This window comes from Neophocaena asiaeorientalis, unplaced genomic scaffold (genome assembly GCF_003031525.2).
Source record: "Neophocaena asiaeorientalis asiaeorientalis breed wild unplaced genomic scaffold, Neophocaena_asiaeorientalis_V1.1 scaffold455, whole genome shotgun sequence".
Lineage (NCBI taxonomy): Eukaryota > Metazoa > Chordata > Mammalia > Artiodactyla > Phocoenidae > Neophocaena > Neophocaena asiaeorientalis.
In genome coordinates, this window is record NW_020173777.1 from 342,665 (window position 1) to 364,231 (window position 21,567).

A 21,567-nucleotide genomic window follows, 5' to 3' on the forward strand; every position below is an offset into this window, starting at 1 on the left:
TCTCCCGGGGAAGTTGTCCCTGGATCCCGGGACCCTGGCAGTGGCGGGCTGCACAGGCTCCCAGGAAGGGGGGTATGGATAGTGATCTGTGCTCGCACACAGGCTTCTTAGTGGTGGCAGCAGCAGCCTTAGCGTCTCATGCCCGTCTCTGGGGTCCACACTTTGAGCCGCGGTTCGTGCCCATCTCTGGAGCTCCTTTAAGCAGCACTCTTAATCCCCTTTCCTCATGCACCAGGAAACAAAGAGGGAAGAAAAAGTCTCTTGCCTCTTCGGCAGGTCCAGAATTTCCCTGGGACTCCGTCCTAGCTAGCCGTGGTGCACTAACCCCCTGCAGGCTCTGTTCTCGCCGCCAACCCAGTCCTCTCCCTGAAGCCCGAGCCTCAGCTCACAGCCCCGCCCACCCCGGCAGGTGAGCAGACTGGCCTCTCGGCCTGGTGAGTGCCATTCGGCAATGATCCTCTGTGCTGAAATCTCTTCGCTTTGCCTTCTGCACCCCTGTTGCTGTGCTCTGCTTCACAGCTCCAAAGCTTCCCCCTCCGCCACCAGCATTCTCTGCCCACAAATGGGCTCCTAGTGTGTGGAAACCTTTCCTACTTCACAACTCCCTCCTACTGGTGCAGGTCCCGTCCTTATCCTTTTGTCTCTGTTTATTCTTTTTTCTTTTGCCCTACCCAGGTACGTGGGGACTTTCTTGCCTTTTGGGAGGGCTGAGGTCTTCTGCCAGCAGTCAGCAGTTGTTCTGTAGGAGTTGTTCCACGTGTAGTTGTATTTCTGGTGTATCTTTGGGGAGAAAGGTGATCTCCGCATCTTACTCTTCCGCCATCTTCCCCTCGTCCCGACCAACCCTATTATATGTTAAAGGATGTGGGCTAGCAGTGACTTGAATAACATTTAATCAATGGGAAAGCTCCTTTAGCCGCAGGATTCCTCAAAACTGATTTACATTTCCAAATCTTAAGTTTTGGCCTTTAGAGAAACAGCATTTCCAAGGTGAAAGGGCTTATATGTGTGTGTAAGTGTGTGTGTGTGTTTGTGTGTGTGTGCGTGTGATTCTGGGAGCAAAGGCTTAGAGCAGTTTAACTGTTGAAAAAGTGTGCTCTGTGGCCAGAGATGAAAAGGTAATCTTCCCATATGCTCAAAAAACAAGAGACTTCCTAGTTGCTCAATAGATATGTTGTTCACTAATGAAAGGCAGTGATTCTTGAAAGAGCTGTAATTATTTTTTTTCATTTGAAGGATGAAGGATAGGTGCACGTGTTCTCTATCTCCTTCATAATGGATTTCTAAATGACAATTTATATATCTGCCAGGGTGATAGTGTGGTTTAATGGAAAGGCCATGAGCTCTGGAACTGGGTTTGAATTCCAGAGCTGTCACTTAATGTCACTTACCAGAGACCCCTTGTGCTTTTTTTTTTTTTTTTTTGCGGTACGCAGGCCATGGCTCATGGGCCCAGCTGCTCAGCAGCATGTGGGATCTTCCTGGACCGGGGCACGATCCCGTGTCCCTTGCATTGGCAGGCGGACCCTCAACCACTGTGCCACCAGGGAAGCCCCCCTTGTGCTTTTTGATCCTCAGTTTTATCATCAGTAAAATGACCATAATAAGATGCATTTCACAGGCGTGCTGCAACAATTGAATGTGATGTGACAATCGAATACTATGATGTGTCTCTGTTACACAGGGTAGTGGCTAATAACTTTAGAGTCAGGCAGCCAGACATGGGGAAAAGTGCTCTACACGTATTACCTCATTTAGTCCTCACAGCACCTCTATGGATGAGTGCTATTATTATTGCTATTATACAGAAAAGGAAAGGATATGAAAACCTTAACTTGTAAAAGTAACACATGAGGGAATGGTCATTTGTTTCCAAAAGTAAGTTTAGCTTTATGAAGAACTGTAGCCATAACCACCCTCCCAATCATGAAACTTCCTTCTTAGAGAGGGTGGCCCAGAACTAAGCATTTAATGTTTGTATGGGCAGATTAGCACATAAGATGTAGCTGTCAGCTCTCTCTTTCTGGACACTGTATCTGTTGAAATGGCCTAACAACATCACATTACATTTGCTGGCAATAGCACAATTTGATTAACAAGGAGTTTACCTTATACAGTTATTCTAATTAAATTTCATCTCATTAGATTTAAACTTATTTCTGGATTCTCACTTGGTTATGTAATATCAGTCTATTATCTATTTATCTGTCTGTCATATATCATCTACTTAGATGCCTATATTCTTTTCTTTTTCGTATACCTTAACATTAATCAAGTACCTACTCTATACCAGGCATTCTTGATATGGATATTAGAGATCCAAAAATGAACTAAATATCTGCTGCTTTCAAAGACTTCCCATGCTCTTGGGAAAGACCAATTATACGTAATAAATTTGAGAGCACAGAGGTAGGAATCACTAAATATGTCCAGGGTGAGTTGTGAGATCAGAGAAATCTTCACAAAGCAGATGATGTTTGAGGGCAGATTTATTCTCTTTTTTTGTAGTATGCGGGCCTCTCAGTGTTGTGGCCTCTCCCGTTACGGAGCACAGGCTCCAGGCGCGCAGGCTCAGCAGCTATGGCTCACAGGCCCAGCCGCTTCGTGGCATGTGGGATCTTCCCGGACCGGGGCACGAACCCGTGTCCCCTGTGTCGGCAGGTGGACTCTCAACCACTGCGCCACCAGGGAAGCCCATTGAGGGCAGATTTGATAATGATGATAATAGGCACTATTTATTCCCTCAATATTCATTCAATAAATATTGATCAATTTATCTAATGATCAATTATTGAATGTTAATTATGTTTCTGGCATCCACATTGAGAGATACAGTGGTAAATTACACAGACCTTGAGTTTATAGTGTAGTATAATTACATAATTATATGCTATTAAGTAATTTATTAAAAGTGAGGGACAACATAATATAGTGATTTAAAAGCATGGATTCTGGGACCAGATCACCTGGCTTCAAATCCCCAGCTCTACTACTTACCAGATGTATGGCCTTGTGTAAATAACTTCTCTGTACTTCAGTTTCATCATCTGAAAAATGGGAATAAAAATAGGACCTACTTCATAGGATTGTCATGAGAATTGCATTGGACAATAATCTAAAGTGCTTAGTTCCTGGAGAACAGCAAGTGATATATAAGTATTTGTGCATCAAGTGCAGAAAAGAAGAAATAGTGGGAGTCTTGGAAACACATAGCACATAACAAAGAGAAGGGGCAATCTAGTTTGGGGATACAGGAAAGGTTTCCTGATGATGTGACAATTAAGCTAAGAACTGCATCAAGGAAGACTTCTCAGAAGGGACATTAAAGTTGACACATCTGAAAGAACAGTAGGAGTTTGTGATGCCAGGTCCTTGAGAGCTGGTTTAAAGAGACTGGTCTTTGTCATAAAGAAAATGGGAGGCTATTGACATGTTTAAGTGGGTTAGTGAAACTTTGCATATTGGGAAAATCACTTTTTTATTAATTTTTATTGCAGTATAGTTGCTTTACAATGCTGTGTTAGTTTCTGCTGTACAGCAAATTGAATCAGTTATACATATACATATATCCACCCTTTTTTAGATTTCCTTCACGTTTAGGTCATCACTGAATATTGAGTAGAGTTCCCTGTGCTACTGATGTTTGAAATAAAAGGATAGTAGGAGAAAACTAGAAATAAAGATACCAATTAAGAGACAGTGGCAATATACATGTGAAAGATGATGGTGACTGGGACTAAGGACATATCAATTGGAATGAAGAGGCCTGGAGAAATCTGAGAAATATTCAAGAGGTAGAAATGGCATAAAGAGCTTAAGAACTAAGTAATTTAGTGTGTATGTTTGTGTGTGTGTGTGTGTGTGTGTGTTTATCAGTGATAGAGGGAGTGATGAGAGAGATAGAGGAATTAAGGATGATATTCAAGTCTTTGGTTTTGAGTAGCTAGGTAAATGATGAGGCCATTCACTGAGGAAAGAGAACCGTGATGGAGAAGCAAATTCATAAGGAAAAGAGATGAGGAGTTCTGTTGCTGTGTTATTTATATGTGCTAGATACCATGTTATACACTTTATATGCATTATCAATATTCAGCAGCCCTGTGAGATGAGGTTTATCATTTTACACTAATTACTCTTTTTCAGATTATGAAATCAAGGCTTAGAGAGGTTAAACAACTTGCTCAAGATGACATAGCTAAATAAATGGCAAAATTGAGATGTGAAATATGTTCTCTCTGACCCCTTAAGCCCATGTTCATTCCATATTTCTCCATAGTCTCAGAGGATAATTTGGATCACCCTTTTCAACTCCAACCAGCACCAAACACCTGACGTCTTCCTTGCTTTATTTCTCAACATCTGCCTCAATGACTAGAAGAAAGTCCTTAAGTGTAAGTAAGATGTCCAAGATTACTAAGTAAGCTCTGAGTTTGCAACCTAGAAAGGGTGGGAAACTAGAGAAACCAAAGTAATAACTTCTCTAAGGAGAGAATTCAATACAAATAGCTTTCCTTCCAGCTAACATTGCCCCATCACTGCTACCCAAGTCAGTTTTCCTGCTGGCGCTCTTGCTCCTCTGCTTTTGTCCTTCCATATAAATGGTGACATAATCATTTTCCTTATGTATAATGATATTTTCCTAATTCTGAACTGGCACAGTCTGGCAGAGGGATTTTATGCTGTGTCCAGCTGTAGAAGGAAGTCTGGTGGGTATATTTTGGTTGCCAAAATTTTGGAATTTCTGGGACATTTTGACCATTTTGGTGGTGTCTGGGGACACAATATATGAAATCATGACTGCTCTAAAAAAATCCGGGTTATTTGCTTCCTCTTCCCATATCCATAACTGCAAATTATACCAGTATATCTTCTCAATTTTCATTTAGACCATTGATAAATCAGTGAATGGGCCAAGGCCAAGGCTTTTTAATCAGGTTTATGTCAGCCTGTTATTTAGTTACTCATCCCCTTTCAGAGTTTGCCCTGAATCAGTTGTGAACCCTATCAGTATTCCCATATGGCCTCTATCTAAAAAAGATTAGAATGAGAGAGCTTACTGAAGTCTCACACTCTATTCTCTTGCATGGATACCTTGTTAACAACACAAACAAAAACAAAGTTTATTTGTCATCACTTGTTTTCAATGAATGCATGTTGGCTTCAAGTATATACTTTTTATAAGTCATCAAGGATCATTCCTTAAACAAGTCATTGAATCTCACCTGATTTCAAGAAGTTCATTTGTGGTTTATCAAAAGCACCCTCTTCCCCTTTCTGATAATGCTTACCCTGTTAAACTATCTTCAGCTTTCAAGCTTCACTGCAATCCTCCAGGGCTGTTTAATATCCAGTGGCTTAACCTTTCTCACAATTCTTGGTATGTGATTTTTCTGATTTAGGAGGCTTGAACTCACTTAAACTCATATCACTTGTATTTCGAGTACTTCTAACCAATGTTCATTTCACTGTGAATGAGGACTATTCTCCTTCTCAATCTATTTAACACTGGTAGTAGGAATTAATTTCTCAGATTAGCAGTTGTCTCCCAGAAGAGAGCAGTACCCTGAGTTGTGAGATAGTGTAACAAGTCTGTAAAAGCTCTGAGAATTATCTGTAATGATCTATCAGCAGGGCAGCTGCTGCTTCATGCAGCAAAATTTTGTGAATTAGCAAAAGCCATTCTCACACTCTCCTCGACCTCTCATACCCCTAACAGTTCCAGCTCTGCAAGTGAATAGTTGGAGAGGGAACTATGCCTTTCTGCAAATTAGAAAAGGCTGTCCTTCCTTTGGGGAGTTGTGGCTTGAAACCAAGGCACACAGGACAAGAAGAATAGGGGCTGGTTTTCAGTCCTCACTCATGCCCTCCACCAGGCCTCCTTGTGTAGTGAATAACCTGCAAACTGCACATGGTGGGTTCTGTCTATGAGGATAGGAAGAAACACCAGTAGACAGGACAAGGCCACTGTCAAAACTTCCCTACATCAATGTTGCTAAAGGCTGGCTTGGGGCATGGAATTCATTTTCCATCTTAATTTCTTGACATTATGTCTGTGCTTCCAGAGAAGTGTCTCTATGAAGGATTTGTCTCATAGGGATTTACAGAAATATTAATTCCAGGTGAAATGCATCAACTGATTTTGATTTCAAAACAATGATTCAGAGAAGACCCTTCAGACATTAAAAATGGGACCAGACTGTCCTGTTTGATCAAGATATCTCCTATAATTTCCCTGGCAAATGACTGGAATAGAAGAAATGGTCCCTTCTAGTGGAACCAGTGGTTCAAACCATGGGCTCTTGAGTCAAAATACCTGGATTCATAACTTGTCTCTGCCACTTCCTGTGTAAACTTGAGCAAGACATTTGATCTCTGTGTCTCAGTCTGCTCATGAGTCAAATGAGAATCATAATAGCACCTACTTCATAGATTTGTTGTGATAATGAAATGAAATGGTAAATGTAAAGTGTTGAGTACAATGCCTGGCACATGGTGAACATGTAATAACTATTAGTTATTAATAATAAACAGCAGGTTTCATAGAAGAACAGACTGTCAGACCTTGAACAGCAGAATAATTTAGTCTACTCTCCTATATGTGGATTGAAAGGAATTCCAGAGAATATGAATGTTCAAACCAGAAAACCCCCAATTATATAGGAAACTGAGTCTTACTGATGAAAATAAACTTGTCTCAGGTAACTCAGAGGGTTAGTGGCCTCTCCTAACCCAGTGTATCTGTCAATAAATAATTCTTAACTGGGATTGAAGATTTCGAGGGCAGATGAAGGTGATTATTTAAAAACTATAAAACAATGGGCCTGTTCTTTCTCTCCAGTTATGCTGATGGACCTCCCTTCATACCTTGAAGGAAGACATGACCACTAATAACTTAGTGGTTTCACTGACCCAGAGATGAATAGCACAGAGAGCATGGAGTTTGATGTACAGAGTCTTGAATTCTAGTACTGATTTTACCACTGAATTAGCTGTGTGACATTGGGACAAGTTGCTTGCCCACTTGGAGTCTCAGTTTCCTCACATGCAAAATGTAGATAACAATAATTGTCCTGCTTTCTTGACAAAGTTCTTGGAAAACTGAATGTAATAATGTATGCATATACCAAGTGCTGTCCAAATGCTGATTGATATTCATATTACATTTATCATGTTCATGCTGGTCATTTATGATGCTTCCCAGGATGTGTTATTTTAAAAAAAATTTTTTAGTGGCAATTTATTTTATTTTTTAAATTTTCTTAAATTTTTAACGTCTATGTCCATGCCATTTTCTCACTTTGTCACAGCTTACCCTTCCCCCTCCCCATATCCTCAAGTCCATCCTCTAGTAGGTCTGTGTCTTTACTCTCGTCTTACCCCTAGGTTTTTCATGACATTTTTTTCTTAGATTCCATATATATGTGTTAGCATACAGCATTTGTCTTTCTCTTTCTGACTTACTTCACTCTGTATGACAGACTCTAGGTCCATCCACCTCACTACAAATAACTCAATTTCGTTTCTTTTTATGGCTGTGTAATAATCCATTGTATATATGTGCCACATAATCTTTATCCATTCATCTGATGATGGACACTTAGGTTGCTTCCATCTCCTGGCTATTGCAAATAGAGTTGCAATGAACATTTTGGTACATGACTCTTTTTGAATTATGGTCTTCTCAGGGTATATGCCCAGTAGTGGGACTGCTGGGTCATATGGTAGTTGTATTTGTAGATTTTTGGGCACCTCCATAGTGTTCTCCATAGTGGCTGTATCAATTCACAATCCCACTAGCAGTGCAAGAGTGTTTCCTTTTCTCCACACCCTCTCCAGCATTTACTGTTTATAGATTTTTTGATGATGGCCATTCTGACCCGTGTGAGATGATGTCTCATTATAGTTTTGATTTGCATTTCTCTAATGATTAGTGATGTTGAGCATTCCTTCATGTGTTTGTTGGCAATCTGTATATCTTCTTTGGAGAAATGTCTATTTAGGTTTTCTGCCCATTTTTGGATTGGGTTGTTTGTTTTTTTGTTATTGAGCTGCATGAGCTGCTTGTAAATTTTGGAGATTAATCCTTTGTCAGTTGCTTCATTTGCAAATATTTTCTCCCATTCTGAGGGTTGTCTTTTGGTCTTGTTTATGGTTCCCTTTGTTGTGCAAAAGCTTAGAAGTTTTGTTAGGTCCCATTTGTTTATTTTTGTTTTAATTTCCATTTCTCTAGGAGGTGGGTCAAAAAGGGTATTGCTGTGATTTATGTCATAGAGTGTTCTGCCTATGTTTTCCTCTAACAGTTTGAAAGTTTCTGGCCTTACATTTAGGTCTTTAATCCATTTTGAGCTTATTTTTGTGTATGGTGTTAGGGAGTGCTCTAATCTCATACTTATACATATACCTGTCCTGTTTTCCCAGCACCACTTATTGAAGAGGCTGTCCTTTTTACACTATATATCCCTGGCTCCTTTATCAAAGATAAGGTGACCATATGTGTGTGGTTTACTCTCTGGGATTTCTATACTGTTCCATTGATCTATATTTCTGGTTTTGTGCCAGTACCATACGGTCTTAACTATTGTAGCTTTGTAGTATAGTCTGAAGTCAGGCAGCCTGATTCCTCCAGCTCCATTTTTCATTCTCAAGATTGCTTTGGCTATTCAGGGTCTTTTGTGTTTCCATACAAATTGTGAAGTTTTTTGTTCTACTTCTGTGAAAAATGCCGGTGGTACTTTGATAGGGACTGCACTGAATCTGTAGATTGCTTTGGATAGTAGAGTCATTTTCACAATGTTGATTCTTCCATTCCAAGAACATGGTATATCTCTCCATCTATTTGTAGCATCTTTAATTTCTTTCATCACTGTCTTATAATTTTCTGCATACAGGTCTTTTGTCACCTTAGGTAGGTTTATTCCTAGATATTCTATTCTTTTTGTTGCAATGGTAGATGGGAGTGTTTTCTTGTATTCACTTTCAGATTCTTCATCATTAGTGTATAGCAATGCCAGAGATTTCTGTGCATTAATTTTGTATCCTGCTACTTACAAAATTGATAAACCATTAGCCAGACGCATCAAGAAAAAAAAGAAGTCTCAAATCAATAGAATTAAACATGAAAAGGAGAAGTAACACCTGAAACTGCAGAAATACAAAAGATCATGAGAGATTACTACAAGCAACTCTATGCCAATAAAATGGACAACCTGGAAGAAATTGAAAAATTCTTAGAAATGCACAACTGCCAAGACTGAATCAGGAAGAAATAGAAAAGGAACAGTCCAATCACAAGCACTGAAATTGAAACTGTGATTAAAAATCTTCCAACACACAAAAGCCCAGCACCAGATGGCTTCACAGGCGAATTCTATCAAACATTTAGAGAAGAGACACCTATCCTTCTCAAACTCTTCCAAAATATAACAGAGGTAGGAACACTCCCAAACTCATTCTACAAGGCCACCATCACCCTGGTACCAAAACCAGACCAAGACGTCACAAAGAAAGAAAACTACAGGCTAACTTCACTGATGAACATAGATGCAGAAATCCTCAACAAAATACTAGCAAACAGAATCCAACAACACATTAAAGGGATCATACACCATGATCAAGTGGGGTTTATTCCAGGAATGCAAGGATTCTTCAATATATGCAAATCAATCAACGCGATACAACATATTAACAAATTGAAGGAGAAAAACCATATGATCATCTCATTAGATGCAGAGAAATCTTTTGACAAAATTCAACACCCATTTATGATAAAAACCCTGCAGAAAGTAGGCACAGAGGGAACTTTCCTCAACATAATAAAGGCCATATATGACAAACCCACAGCCGACATCATCCTCAATGGTGAAAAACTGAAAGCATTTCCACCAAGATCAGGAACAAGACAAGGTTGCCCACTCTCACCACTCTTTTTCAACATAGTTTTGAGAGTTTTAGCCACAGCAATCAGAGAAGAAAAGGAAATAAAAGGAATCCAAATCAGAAAAGAAGAAGTAAAGCTGTCACTGTTTGCAGATGACATGATACTATACATAGAGAATCCTAAAGATGCTACCAGAAAACTACTAGAGCTAACGAGGGTGCATTATTTAAAGTGCCTCCATAGGGTGGAGTGGGGTAATGGTTGGCTTGCTTTTCCAATTATATAAACATCCTTCTCCTTAACTTGGGGGGACTGTGTTTGTTTTCCCCACTGGCTGTTTTCACTCACTGGAGATGTATGTTCCCATTTCTGTGAAGGATCTCTAAAGTCTAGTCTCTCTTTTTATGGTCTTCATCAAAATTTTGGATTCAGGAGCCCAGGGATTCAGACATTTTGTCACAAATATGTATAAAACAATTTCGCACATATAATCACTGTTAACAGTTTGGGATATTTTTTTCAGACTTGTTTTATCCCTAATACACACAAATAAGTACATGTATATATATTTACATAGCATTTTATTTTTGCAAGAATAGGATTATACCATTATAATATATTGTCATTTTCTTTATCCAAATCATACATCTTGAATACATTTCCATTTAAGTACAAAAGATTGGCTTTATTCCTTTTAACAAAGGCATAATATTCAATTTAATCACTCCCTTATTAATCTATATTTATGTTGTTTCCAACTTTTCACAATGTCAAACAGTTCTGCAATTGGAGATTACTGTGTCCCTCCCCTCTGTGTATGTGTGTGTGTGTGTTTCTGCAATTATTCAGATAATTCTATAGGGTAAATTTCAATACAATTTTTGGATCATAGTGTGTGGACGTTTCAAATTCTCATAGAGACTAGCATATTGTCCAATTTTCACTCCAATTGTCAGTCAATATGTGAACTGGATTCCACACACTTTTTAATCTATGCATTTGATTGGTGAAAAATCCAATTTCTGTTTTAATTTGAAAATAAAGGTATAAACTGAGCATCTCTTCATATATTTAATGAGTATTTCTTTTTGTTTTTGGTTTTTTGGTTTTTTTTTTTTTTTTGGACAAGAACTTGCTTCTGTCCTTTGTCCATTTATCTTTAAAAGTATTAACCATATTTGTTATACAGGTTCCAAACATGCTAAAACTAAAACAAGAGTCACTCCATGTGAGAGAAAAGTGACCCAGACAAAGAATCAAGAGTCTGGAAGTCCAAGCCTTATTTAGACACCAGTTTGCTATGCAACCTTCGACAAGTCAATTAACTTCCCTCAGCCTCATTTTCCTCAACTTAAAAATAGAGAAATAGGGCTTCCCTGGTGGCACAGTGCTTGAGAGTCCCCCTGCTGATGCAGGGGACACGGGTTCGTGCCCCGGTCCGGGAGGATCCCACATGCCGCAGAGGGGCTGGTCCCGTGAGCCATGGCCACTGAGCTTGCACATCCAAAGCCTGTGCTCCGCAACAGGAGAGGCCACGACAGTGAGAGGCCCGCGTACCACACACACATACACAAAAAGGAGAAATAATGGCTTTCAGTATCCTTTGTATAATAGCATTTCTATAAAATCAAATGAGTTTTCTTTAACAAGTATAAAGCACTATTGGCAAATAAGGCAGTGAGTCTGAAAACTGACAGAATAAAAAGAAACATGTAATTAAAACTAAAAAAATCATATTTATTTTAAAATATTTTCTTAAAACTCTGTGAGTTGACCTTCAAGGTGGCAGAAGAATAAAATGTGGAGATCACCTTCCTCCCCACAAATACATCAGAAATACATCTACATGTGGAACAACTCCTACAGAACACCTACTGAACGCTGGCAGAAGAACTCAGACTTCCCAAAAGGCAAGAAACTCCCCATGTACATGGGTAGGGAAAAAGAAAAAACAGAGACAAAAGAATAGGGATGGGACCTGCACCACTGGGAGGGAGCTGTGAAGGAGGAAATGTTTCCACACACTAGGAAGACCCTTCACTGGCAGAGACGGAGTTTCAGGCATGGGGGAAGCTTCAGAGCCATGGAGGAGAGCACAGCAACAGGGGTCCGGAGGGCAAAGCAAAGAGATTCCCATAAATAGGATCAGTGCCAACCAGCACTAACCAGCCTGAGAGCCTTGTCTGCTCACCCACCAGGGTGGGTGGGGCCGGGAGCTGAGGCTCCGGCTTCGGAGGTCAGATCCCAGGGAGAGGACTGAAGTTGACTGCATGAACACAGCCTGAAGGAAGCTAGTGTGCCACAGCTAGCCAGGAGGGAGTCTGGGAAAAAGTCTGGACCTGCCTAAGAGGCAAGAGACCATTGTTTCCACATGCGCAAGGAGAGGGGATTCAGAGCACCACCTAAACGAGCTCCAGAGATGCAAACAAGCTGCGATTATCAGCGTGGACACCAGAGACGAGAATGAAATGCTAAGGCTGCTGCTGCAGCCACCAAGAAGCCTGTGTGTGAACACAGGTCACTATCCACACCTCCCCTCTCGGGAGCCTGTGCAGCATGCCACTGCTAGGGTTCCCTGATCCAGGGACAACTCCTGGGAAAACACACAGCACGCCTCAGGCTGTTGCAACATCATGCTAGCCTTTGCCTCTACAGGCTCGCCCTGCATACTGTACCCACCTCCCCCTGGCCTGAGTGAGCCAGAGCCCCCTAATCAGCTGCTCCTTTAACTCTTTCCTGTTTGAGTGAAGAACAAACACCCTCAGGTGACCTACACGCAGAGGTGGGGCCAATTCCAAAACTGAACCCCAGGGGTGGAGCTGTGCAAACAAAGAAGAGAAAGGGAAATTTTCCCCAGCGGATTCTGGAGCAGAGGATTAACTCTCCACAATAAACTTGATGTACCCTTCATCTGTGCAATACCTGAATACACAAAAAGTCATCCCAAAATTGAAGCAGTGAACTTTGGGAGCAATGATATATATATTTTTTTCTTTTCCTCTTTTTGTGAGTGTGTATGTGTATGCTTCCTTGTGTGATTTAATCTGTATAGCACTGCTTTTACCATTCGTCCTAGGGTTCTGTCAGTCCTTTTTATTTTTTAAGTATAGTTTTAGTGCTTGTTATCATTGGTGGATTTGGTTTTTGGTTTGGTTGCTCTCTTCTTTCTTTCTTTCCTTTTTAAATTACTTTTAATTTTTTTTTATTTTTAATAATTATTTTTAATTTTAATTATTTTATTTTATTTTTTCTTCTTTCTTTCTTTTTTTCTCTCTTTTCTTCTGAGCTGAGTCGCTGACATAGTCTTGGTGCTCCAGCTGGGTGTCAGGCCTGTGTCTCTGCAGTGGGAGAGCCGAGTTCAGGACATTGGTACACCAGAGACCTCCAGCTCCATATAATATCAAACAGTGAAAGCTCCCCCAGAGATCTCCATCTCACCGCTAAGACACAGCTCCACTCAACAACCAGCAAGCTACAGTGCTGGACACCTAGCAAGACAGGAACATGAAACCACCCATTAGCAGAGAGGCTGCCTAAAATCATAAGGTCACAGACACCCCGAAACACACCACTGGATGTGGTCTGGCCCACCAGAAAGACAAGATCTAGCCTCAACCACCAGAACAAAGGCACTAGTCCCCTCCACAAGGAAGCCTACACAACCCACGGACCAACCTTAGCCACTGGTGGCAGACACAAAAAACAACAGGAAACACGAACCTGCACCTGTGAAAAAGAGACCCCAAACACAGTAAGTTAAGCAAAATGATAAGACAGAGAAACACACAGCAGATGAAAGAGCAAGGTAAAAACCCATCTGACCAAACAAATGAAGAGGAAATAGGCAATTTACGTAAAAAAGAATTCAGAGTAATGATACTAAGGATGATCCAAAATCTTGGAAATAGAATGGAGAAAATACATGAAACATTTAACAAACACCTAGAAGAACTAAAGAGCAAACAAACAATGATGAACAAAACAATAAGTGAAATTAAAAATTCTCTAGAAGGAATCAAGAGCAGAAAAACTGAGGCAGAAGAATGGATAAGTGACATAGAGTGGAAATAACTACTGCAGAACAGAAAAAAGAACAAAAAGAATTGTGGACAATCTCAGAGACCTCTGGGACAACATTAAACACACCAACATTCAAATTATAGGGGTCCCAGAGAAGAAGAGAAAAAGAAAGTGACTGAGAAAATAAATAACTACTGCAGAACAGAAAAAAGAACAAAAAGAATTGTGGACAATCTCAGAGACCTCTGGGACAACATTAAACACACCAACACTCGAATTATAGGGGTCCCACAAGAAGAAGATAAAAAGAAAAGGACTAAGAAAATATTTCAAGAGATTATAGTTGAAAACCTCCCTAATATGGGAAAGGAAATAGTGAATCAAGTCCAGGAAGCACAGAGAGTCCCATACAGGATAAATCCAAGGAGAAAAAGGGAAAAAGAACAAATAACATACAAGGGAATCCCCATAAGGATAACAGCTGATCTTTCAGCAGAAACTCTGCAAGCCAGAAGGCAGTGGCAAGACATATTTAAAGTGATGAAGGGGAAAAAACCACAACCAAGATTGCTCTACCCAGCAAGGATCTCATTCAGATTTGATGGAGAAATTAAAATACTTACAGACAAGCAAAACCTAAGAGAAGTCAGAACCACTAAACCAGCTTTATAACAAATGCTAAAGGAACTTCTCTAGGCAGGAAACAAAAGAGAAGGAAAAGACCTACAATAATAGACCCAGAACAATTAACAAAATGGTAATAGGAACATAAATATCAATAATTACCTTAAATGTAAATGGATTAAATGCTCCAACCGACATAGAGTGGCTGAATGGATACAAAAACAAGACCTGTATATATGCTTTCTACAAGAGACCCACCTCAGACCTAGGGACACATACAGACTGAAAGTGAGGGGGTTGAAAAGATATTCCATGCAAATGGAAATCAAAAGAAAGCTGGAGTAGCAATTCTCATATCAGAGAAAATAGACTTTAAAACAAACACTATTATAAGAGACAAAGAAGGACACTCCATAATGATCAAGGGATCAATTCAATAGGAAGATATAACAATTGTTAATATTTATGCACCCAACATAGGAGCACCTCAATACATAAGGCAAATATTAACAGCCATAAAAGGGGAAATCGACACTAACACAATCATAGTAGGGGACTTTAACACCCCACTTCCACCAATGGACAGATCATCCAGAATGAAAAAAAATAAGGAAATTCAAGCTTTAAATGATACATTAAACAAGATGGACTTGACTGATATTTATAGGACGTTCCATCCAAAAACAACAGAATACACATTTTTCTCAAGTGCTCATGGAACATTCTCCAGGATAGATCACATCTTGGGTCACAAAGCAAGCCTTGGAAAATTTAAGAAAATTGAAATCGTATCAAGTATCTTTTCTGACCACAACACTATGAGACTAGATATCAATTACAGGAAAAAATCTGTAAAAAATACAAACACATGGAGGATAAACAATACACTACTTAATAACCAAGGGATCACTGAAGCAAACAAAGAGGAAATTAAAAAATACCTAGAAACAAATGACAATGAAAACACGACGACCCAAAACCCATGGGATGCAGCAAAATCAGTTCTAAGAGGGAATTCTATAGCAACACAGTCCTACCTTAAGAAACAAGAAACATTTCACATAAACAACCGAACCTTACACCTAAAAGAATAAGAGAAAGAAGAAAAAGAAAAAACCCCAAAGTTAGCAGAAGGAAAGAAATCATAAAGATCAGATCAGAAATAAATGAAAAACAAATGACGGAAATGATAACAAAGATCAATAAAACTAAAAGCTGGTTCTTTGAAAAGATAAAATTGATAAACCATTAGCCAGACTCATCAAGAAAAAAAGGGAGAAGACTCAAATCAATAGAATTAGAAATGAAAAAGCAGAAGTTACAACTGACACTGTAGATATACAAAGTGTCATGAGAAATTACTACAAGCAACTATATTCCAATAAAATGGACAACCTGGAAGAAATGGACAAATTTTAGAAAAGCGCAACCTTCTGAGACTGAACCAGGAAGAAGTAGAAAATATAAACATACCAATCTCAAGCAATGAAATTGAGACTGTGATTAAAAATCTTCCGACACACAAAAGCTCAGAACAAGACGGATTCACAGGAGCATTCTGTCAAACATTTAGAGAAGAGCTAATACCTATCCTTCCCAAACACTTCCAAAATATAGCTGAGGGAGGAACAGTCCCAAACACATTCTATGAGGCCAACATCACCCTGATCCCAAAACTAGAAATGTCACAAAGAGAGAAAACTACAGACCAATATCACTGAAAAACACAGATGCAAATATCCTCAACAAATACTAGCAAACAGAATCCAACAGCACATTAAAATGATCATACACCATGATCAAGTGGGGTTTATCCCAGGAATTCAAGGATTCTTCCATATACACAAATCAATCAATGTGATGCACCATATCAACAAATTGAAGGATAAAAGCCATATGATCATCTCAATAGATGCAGAGAAAGCTTTCAACAAAGTTTAGCACCAATTTATGATAAAAAAAAACCCTCCAGAAAGTAGGCATAGAGGGAACTTTCCTCAACATAATAAAGGCCATATATGACAAACCCACAGCCAACATCGTCCTCAATGGTGAAAAACTGAAAGCATTTCCACTAAGATCAGGAGCAAGACAAGGTTGCCCAGTCTCACCACTGTTATTCAACATAGTTTTGGAAGTTTTAGCCACAGCAATACGAGAAGAAAAGGAAATAAAAGGAATCCAAATCAGAAAAGAAGTAAAGCTGTCACTGTTTGCCAATCACATGATACTATACATAGAGAGTCCTAAATTTGCTACCAGAAAACTACTAGAGCTAATCAATGAATTTGGTAAAGTAGCAGGATACAAAGTTAATGCACAGAAATCTCTGGCATTCCTATACACTAATCTGAAAAATCTGAAAGAGAAATTAATGAGACACTCCCATTTACCATTGCAACAAAAAGAATAAAATACCTAGAAATAAACCTACCAAAGGAGACAAAATAACTGTATGCAGAAGACTATAAGACACTGATGAAAGAAATTAAAAATGATACAAACAGATGGAGAGTTATACCACGTTCTTGGATTGGAAGAATCAACACTGTGAAAATAACTGTACTACCCAATGCAATCTACAGATTCAATGCAATCCCTCCAACTACCAATGACATTTTTCACAGAAATAGAACAAAAAAATTCACAATTTGTATGGAAACACAAAAGACCCCAATAGCCAAAGCAATCTTGAGAAAGCAAAATGGAGCTGGAGGAATCAGGCTCCTGACTTCAGACTATATTGCAAAACTACAGTAATCAAGACAGTATGGTACTGGCAGAAAAACAGAAATATAGATCAATGGAACAGGATAGAGAGCTCAGAGATCAACCCACGCAACTATTGTCAACTAATCTATGACAAAGGAAGCAAAAGTATGCAATGGGGAAAGACAGTCTCTTCAATAAGTGGTGTTGGGAAAACTGGAGAGCTACATGTAAAAGAATGAAACTAGAACACTCCGTTACACCATACACAAAAATGTGCTCAAAATGTATTAAAGGGGGGCTTCCCTGGTGGTGCAGTGGTTGAGAGTCTGCCTACCGATGCAGGGGACACGGGTTCGTGCCCCGCTCCGGGAGGATCCCACATGCCGCGGAGCGGCTGGGCCCGTGAGCCATGGCTGCTGAGCCTGCGCGTCCGGAGCCTGTGCTCCACAATGGGAGAGGCCACAACAGTGAGAGGCCCGCGTACCGCAAAAAAAATAAAATAAAATAAGATGCATTAAAGACCTAAATGTTAGACCAGATACTGTAAAACTCTTAGAGGAAAACATAGGCAGAACACTCTTTGCCGTAAATCACAGCAACATCTTTTTTGACCCTCCTCCTAAAGTAATGAAAATAAAGCCAAAAATAAACAGACCTAATTAAAAGCTTTTGCACAACAAGGGAAACCATAAGAAAGATAAAAAGACAACAACCCTCAGAATGGGAGAAAATATTTGCAAATGAAGCAAGTGACAAAGGATTAATCTCCAAATTTCCAAGCACCTCAGGCAGCTCAATATGGCAAAAACAAACAACCCAATACAAAAATGGGCAGAAGTCCTAAATAGACATTTCTCCAAAGAAGATATACACATTGCCAACAAACACATGAAAGAATGCTCAACGTCACTAATCATTAGAGTAATGCAAATCAAAAGTACAATGAGGTATCACCTCACACCAGTCAGAATGGCCATCATCAAAAAATCTAGAAACAATAATTGCTTGAGAGTTTGTGGAGAAAAGGGAACACTCTTGCACTGCTGGTGGGAATGGAAATGGATACAGCCACTATGGAGAACAGTGTTGAGGTTCCTTAAAAATCTAAAAATAGAATTACCATACAACCCAGCAATCCCACTACTGGGCATATACCCTGAGAAAACCATAATTCAAAAAGAGTCATGTACCGCAATGTTCACTGCAGCATTATTTACAATAGCCAGGACATGGAAGCAACCTATGTATCCATCAACAGAGGAATGAATAAAGAAGATGTGGCACATTTATACAGTGTAATAATACTCAGCCATAAAAAGAAACAAAATTGAGATTTTTGTAGTGAGGTGGGTGGACCTAGAGTCTGTCATACAAAGTGAAGTGACTCAAAAAAAGCAAGCAAATACCATATGCTAACACATATCTATGGAATCTGAAAAGAAAAAATAAAGGTTCTGAAGAACCTAGGGGCATGACAGTTATAAAGTAAAGACGTAGATGTAGAGAATGGACTTGAGGACACCGGGAAGGGGAAGTTCAAGCTGGGATGAAGGGAGAGAGTGGCATGGACTTATATATACTACCAAATCAAAATAGAGAGCTAGTGAGGAGCAGCTGCATATACAGGGAGATCAGCTCAGTGCTTTGTGACCACCTAGAGGGGTGGGATAGGGAGGGTTGGAGGCAGATGCAAGAGGGAGGAGAAATGGGGATATATGTATATGTATAGCTGATTCACTTTGTTCTACAGCAGAAACTAACACACCACTGTAAAGCAATCATACTCCAATAAAGAAGTTAAAAACAATCTGAATTAAAAGCAATTAATTTCTACAGAAATATTTGCACAAATGCAAACATATATGTATATATACATATATATTAATATGTTTAATGTAGCATTCCTTATATTTGTGAAGAATTGGAATTCCCATAAATATTAATGAGAGGTTACTTAAATATATGTTTCTCCTCAATGAAATATTCTGCAGCCACTGAAATGGAATAAGATTGATCTATGTGTGCTGACAAGGAAAGATGTCTGCAATGTATTATTGAGTGCAAAAAGAAAATTTTAAAACATTAAGTATATATGTTCATACATATGTAAAATAAACAATAATATAGGTATAGGTGTATATATTAAATTTAAAATATTATGTAATAAATAGATTATATATAATTATCTATAGTAATTGTTCAAAAATTATATTATACATACAATGTATTATATATTTAATCTAGAGCAGAGCTCATCAAATGACAGCCCATGGGCCAAATTAAGCACCACCACCTGTTTTTGTAAGTAAAGTTCTATGACCATTTGTTTATGAATTGTCTCTGATAGCTTTCATGATATGGCCCTCAAAGCCTAAAATATTTACTATTTGACTCCACATAAGAAGTTTCTTGATTCTTGATATAGAAAAAGGTATACTGTACGTTTAACAGTTATGACCTCAGGGTGGTGAAACTATGAGAAACATTGACTTTTTAAGATACGTTTCTTCAAGGGAAGACTGTACCTTTTATCTGATTTCTTCAAATGGTTACATCTTACATAATTATAATATTGATATCAAAATCAAGAATTTAACATTGGTAGAATGTGTGTATATAGTTCTGTGTCATTTTGTTACATGTGTAGATTTGTATAACCATCACTGCAATCAAGATAGAGAACTATTCCATTACCACGAATATCTCCTTTGTGTTTCTTTTTATATTTACTCAGCCTTTTCCTCACCTCACTATCTCTAACCACTGGCAATCACTAATCTCTTCCCCATCTCCATAAGTTTCTTATTTCAAGAACATTATATAAATGGATAATAAAGTATGTAACCACTGGAAACTGTCTTCCACTCACCATAATGCCTTTGAGACTCATTTAAGTTGTTGCATCAGCAGCACATTGTTTTTATTGCTTATTGCTATTCCACCGTATGGATGTTCTACAGTTGTTTATTTACTCACATATTGAAGGACAATATATATACTTAACTGTTCCTATCTATTTAGAATTAATATTTTACCACTTTGGGTTTTTAAAAAAAATTTATTGAAATATAGTTGATTTACAATGTGTTAGTTTTAGGTATAAAACAAATTGATTCAGTTAGTTTCAGGTATACAACAAAGTGATTCAGTTATATATATATCTATCTATATATTTTATTTTTTAGATTCTTTTATATATTATTACAAGATATTTAGTATAGTTCCCTGTGCTATATGGTAGGTCCTTGTTGGTTATCTATTTTATATATAATAATTTGCATATATTAATCCCAAATTCCTAATTTATCCCTTTCCCCTTTGGTAACCATAAGTTTGTTTCTATGTCTGTCAGTCTATTTCTGTTTTGTAAATAAGTTCACTTGTATCATTTTTTAAGAGTCCACATATAAGCGATATCATGTGATATTTATCCTTATCTGTATGACTTATTTCACTTACTATGCTAATCTCTAGGTCCATCCATGTTGCTGTGAATGGAATTATTTAATTCATTTTTAGGACTGAGTAATAATCCACTGTGTATATATACCACATCTGCTTAATCCATTCATCTGTCAGTAGACACTTAGGCTGCTTCCATGTCTTGACTATTGTAAATAGTGCTGCTATGAACATTGGAGTGCATATATCTTTTCAAATTATAGTTTTCTCCAGATATACACTGAGGAGTGGGATCACTAAATTATATGGTAACTCTATTTTTAGTTTTTTTTGTGTGTGTGTGTGGTATGTGGGCCTCTCACTGTTGTGGCCTCTCCCATTGTGGAGCACAGGCTCTGGATGCGCAGGCTCAGTGGCCATGGCTCACGGGTCCAGCTGCTCCACGGTATGTGGAATCTTCCTGGACAAGGGCATGAACCCATGTCCCCTGCATCAGCAGGCGGACTCTCAACAACTGCACCACCAGGGAAGCCCTAGTTTTAATTTTTAAGGAGCCTCCATACTGTTCTTCATAGTGACCACACAAATTTACTTTTCCACCAGCAGTGCAGAAGGATTCCATTTTCTCCACACCCTCTCCAGCATTTATTACTTGTAGAATTTTTATGATTGCCATTCTGACCACTGTGAGGTGATCCCTCACTGTGGTTTTGATTAGCATTTCTCTAATAATTAGTGATGGTGAGCATCTTTTCACATGCCTTTTGGACATCTGTATGTCTTCTTTGGAAGGATTTTTCAATATCCTCAAATAAATCAATGTGATACAGCACATTAACAAATTGAAGAATAAAGACCATATGATCATCTAAATAGATGCAGAAAAAGCTTTTGATAAAATTCAACATCCATTTATGATAAAAACTCTCCAG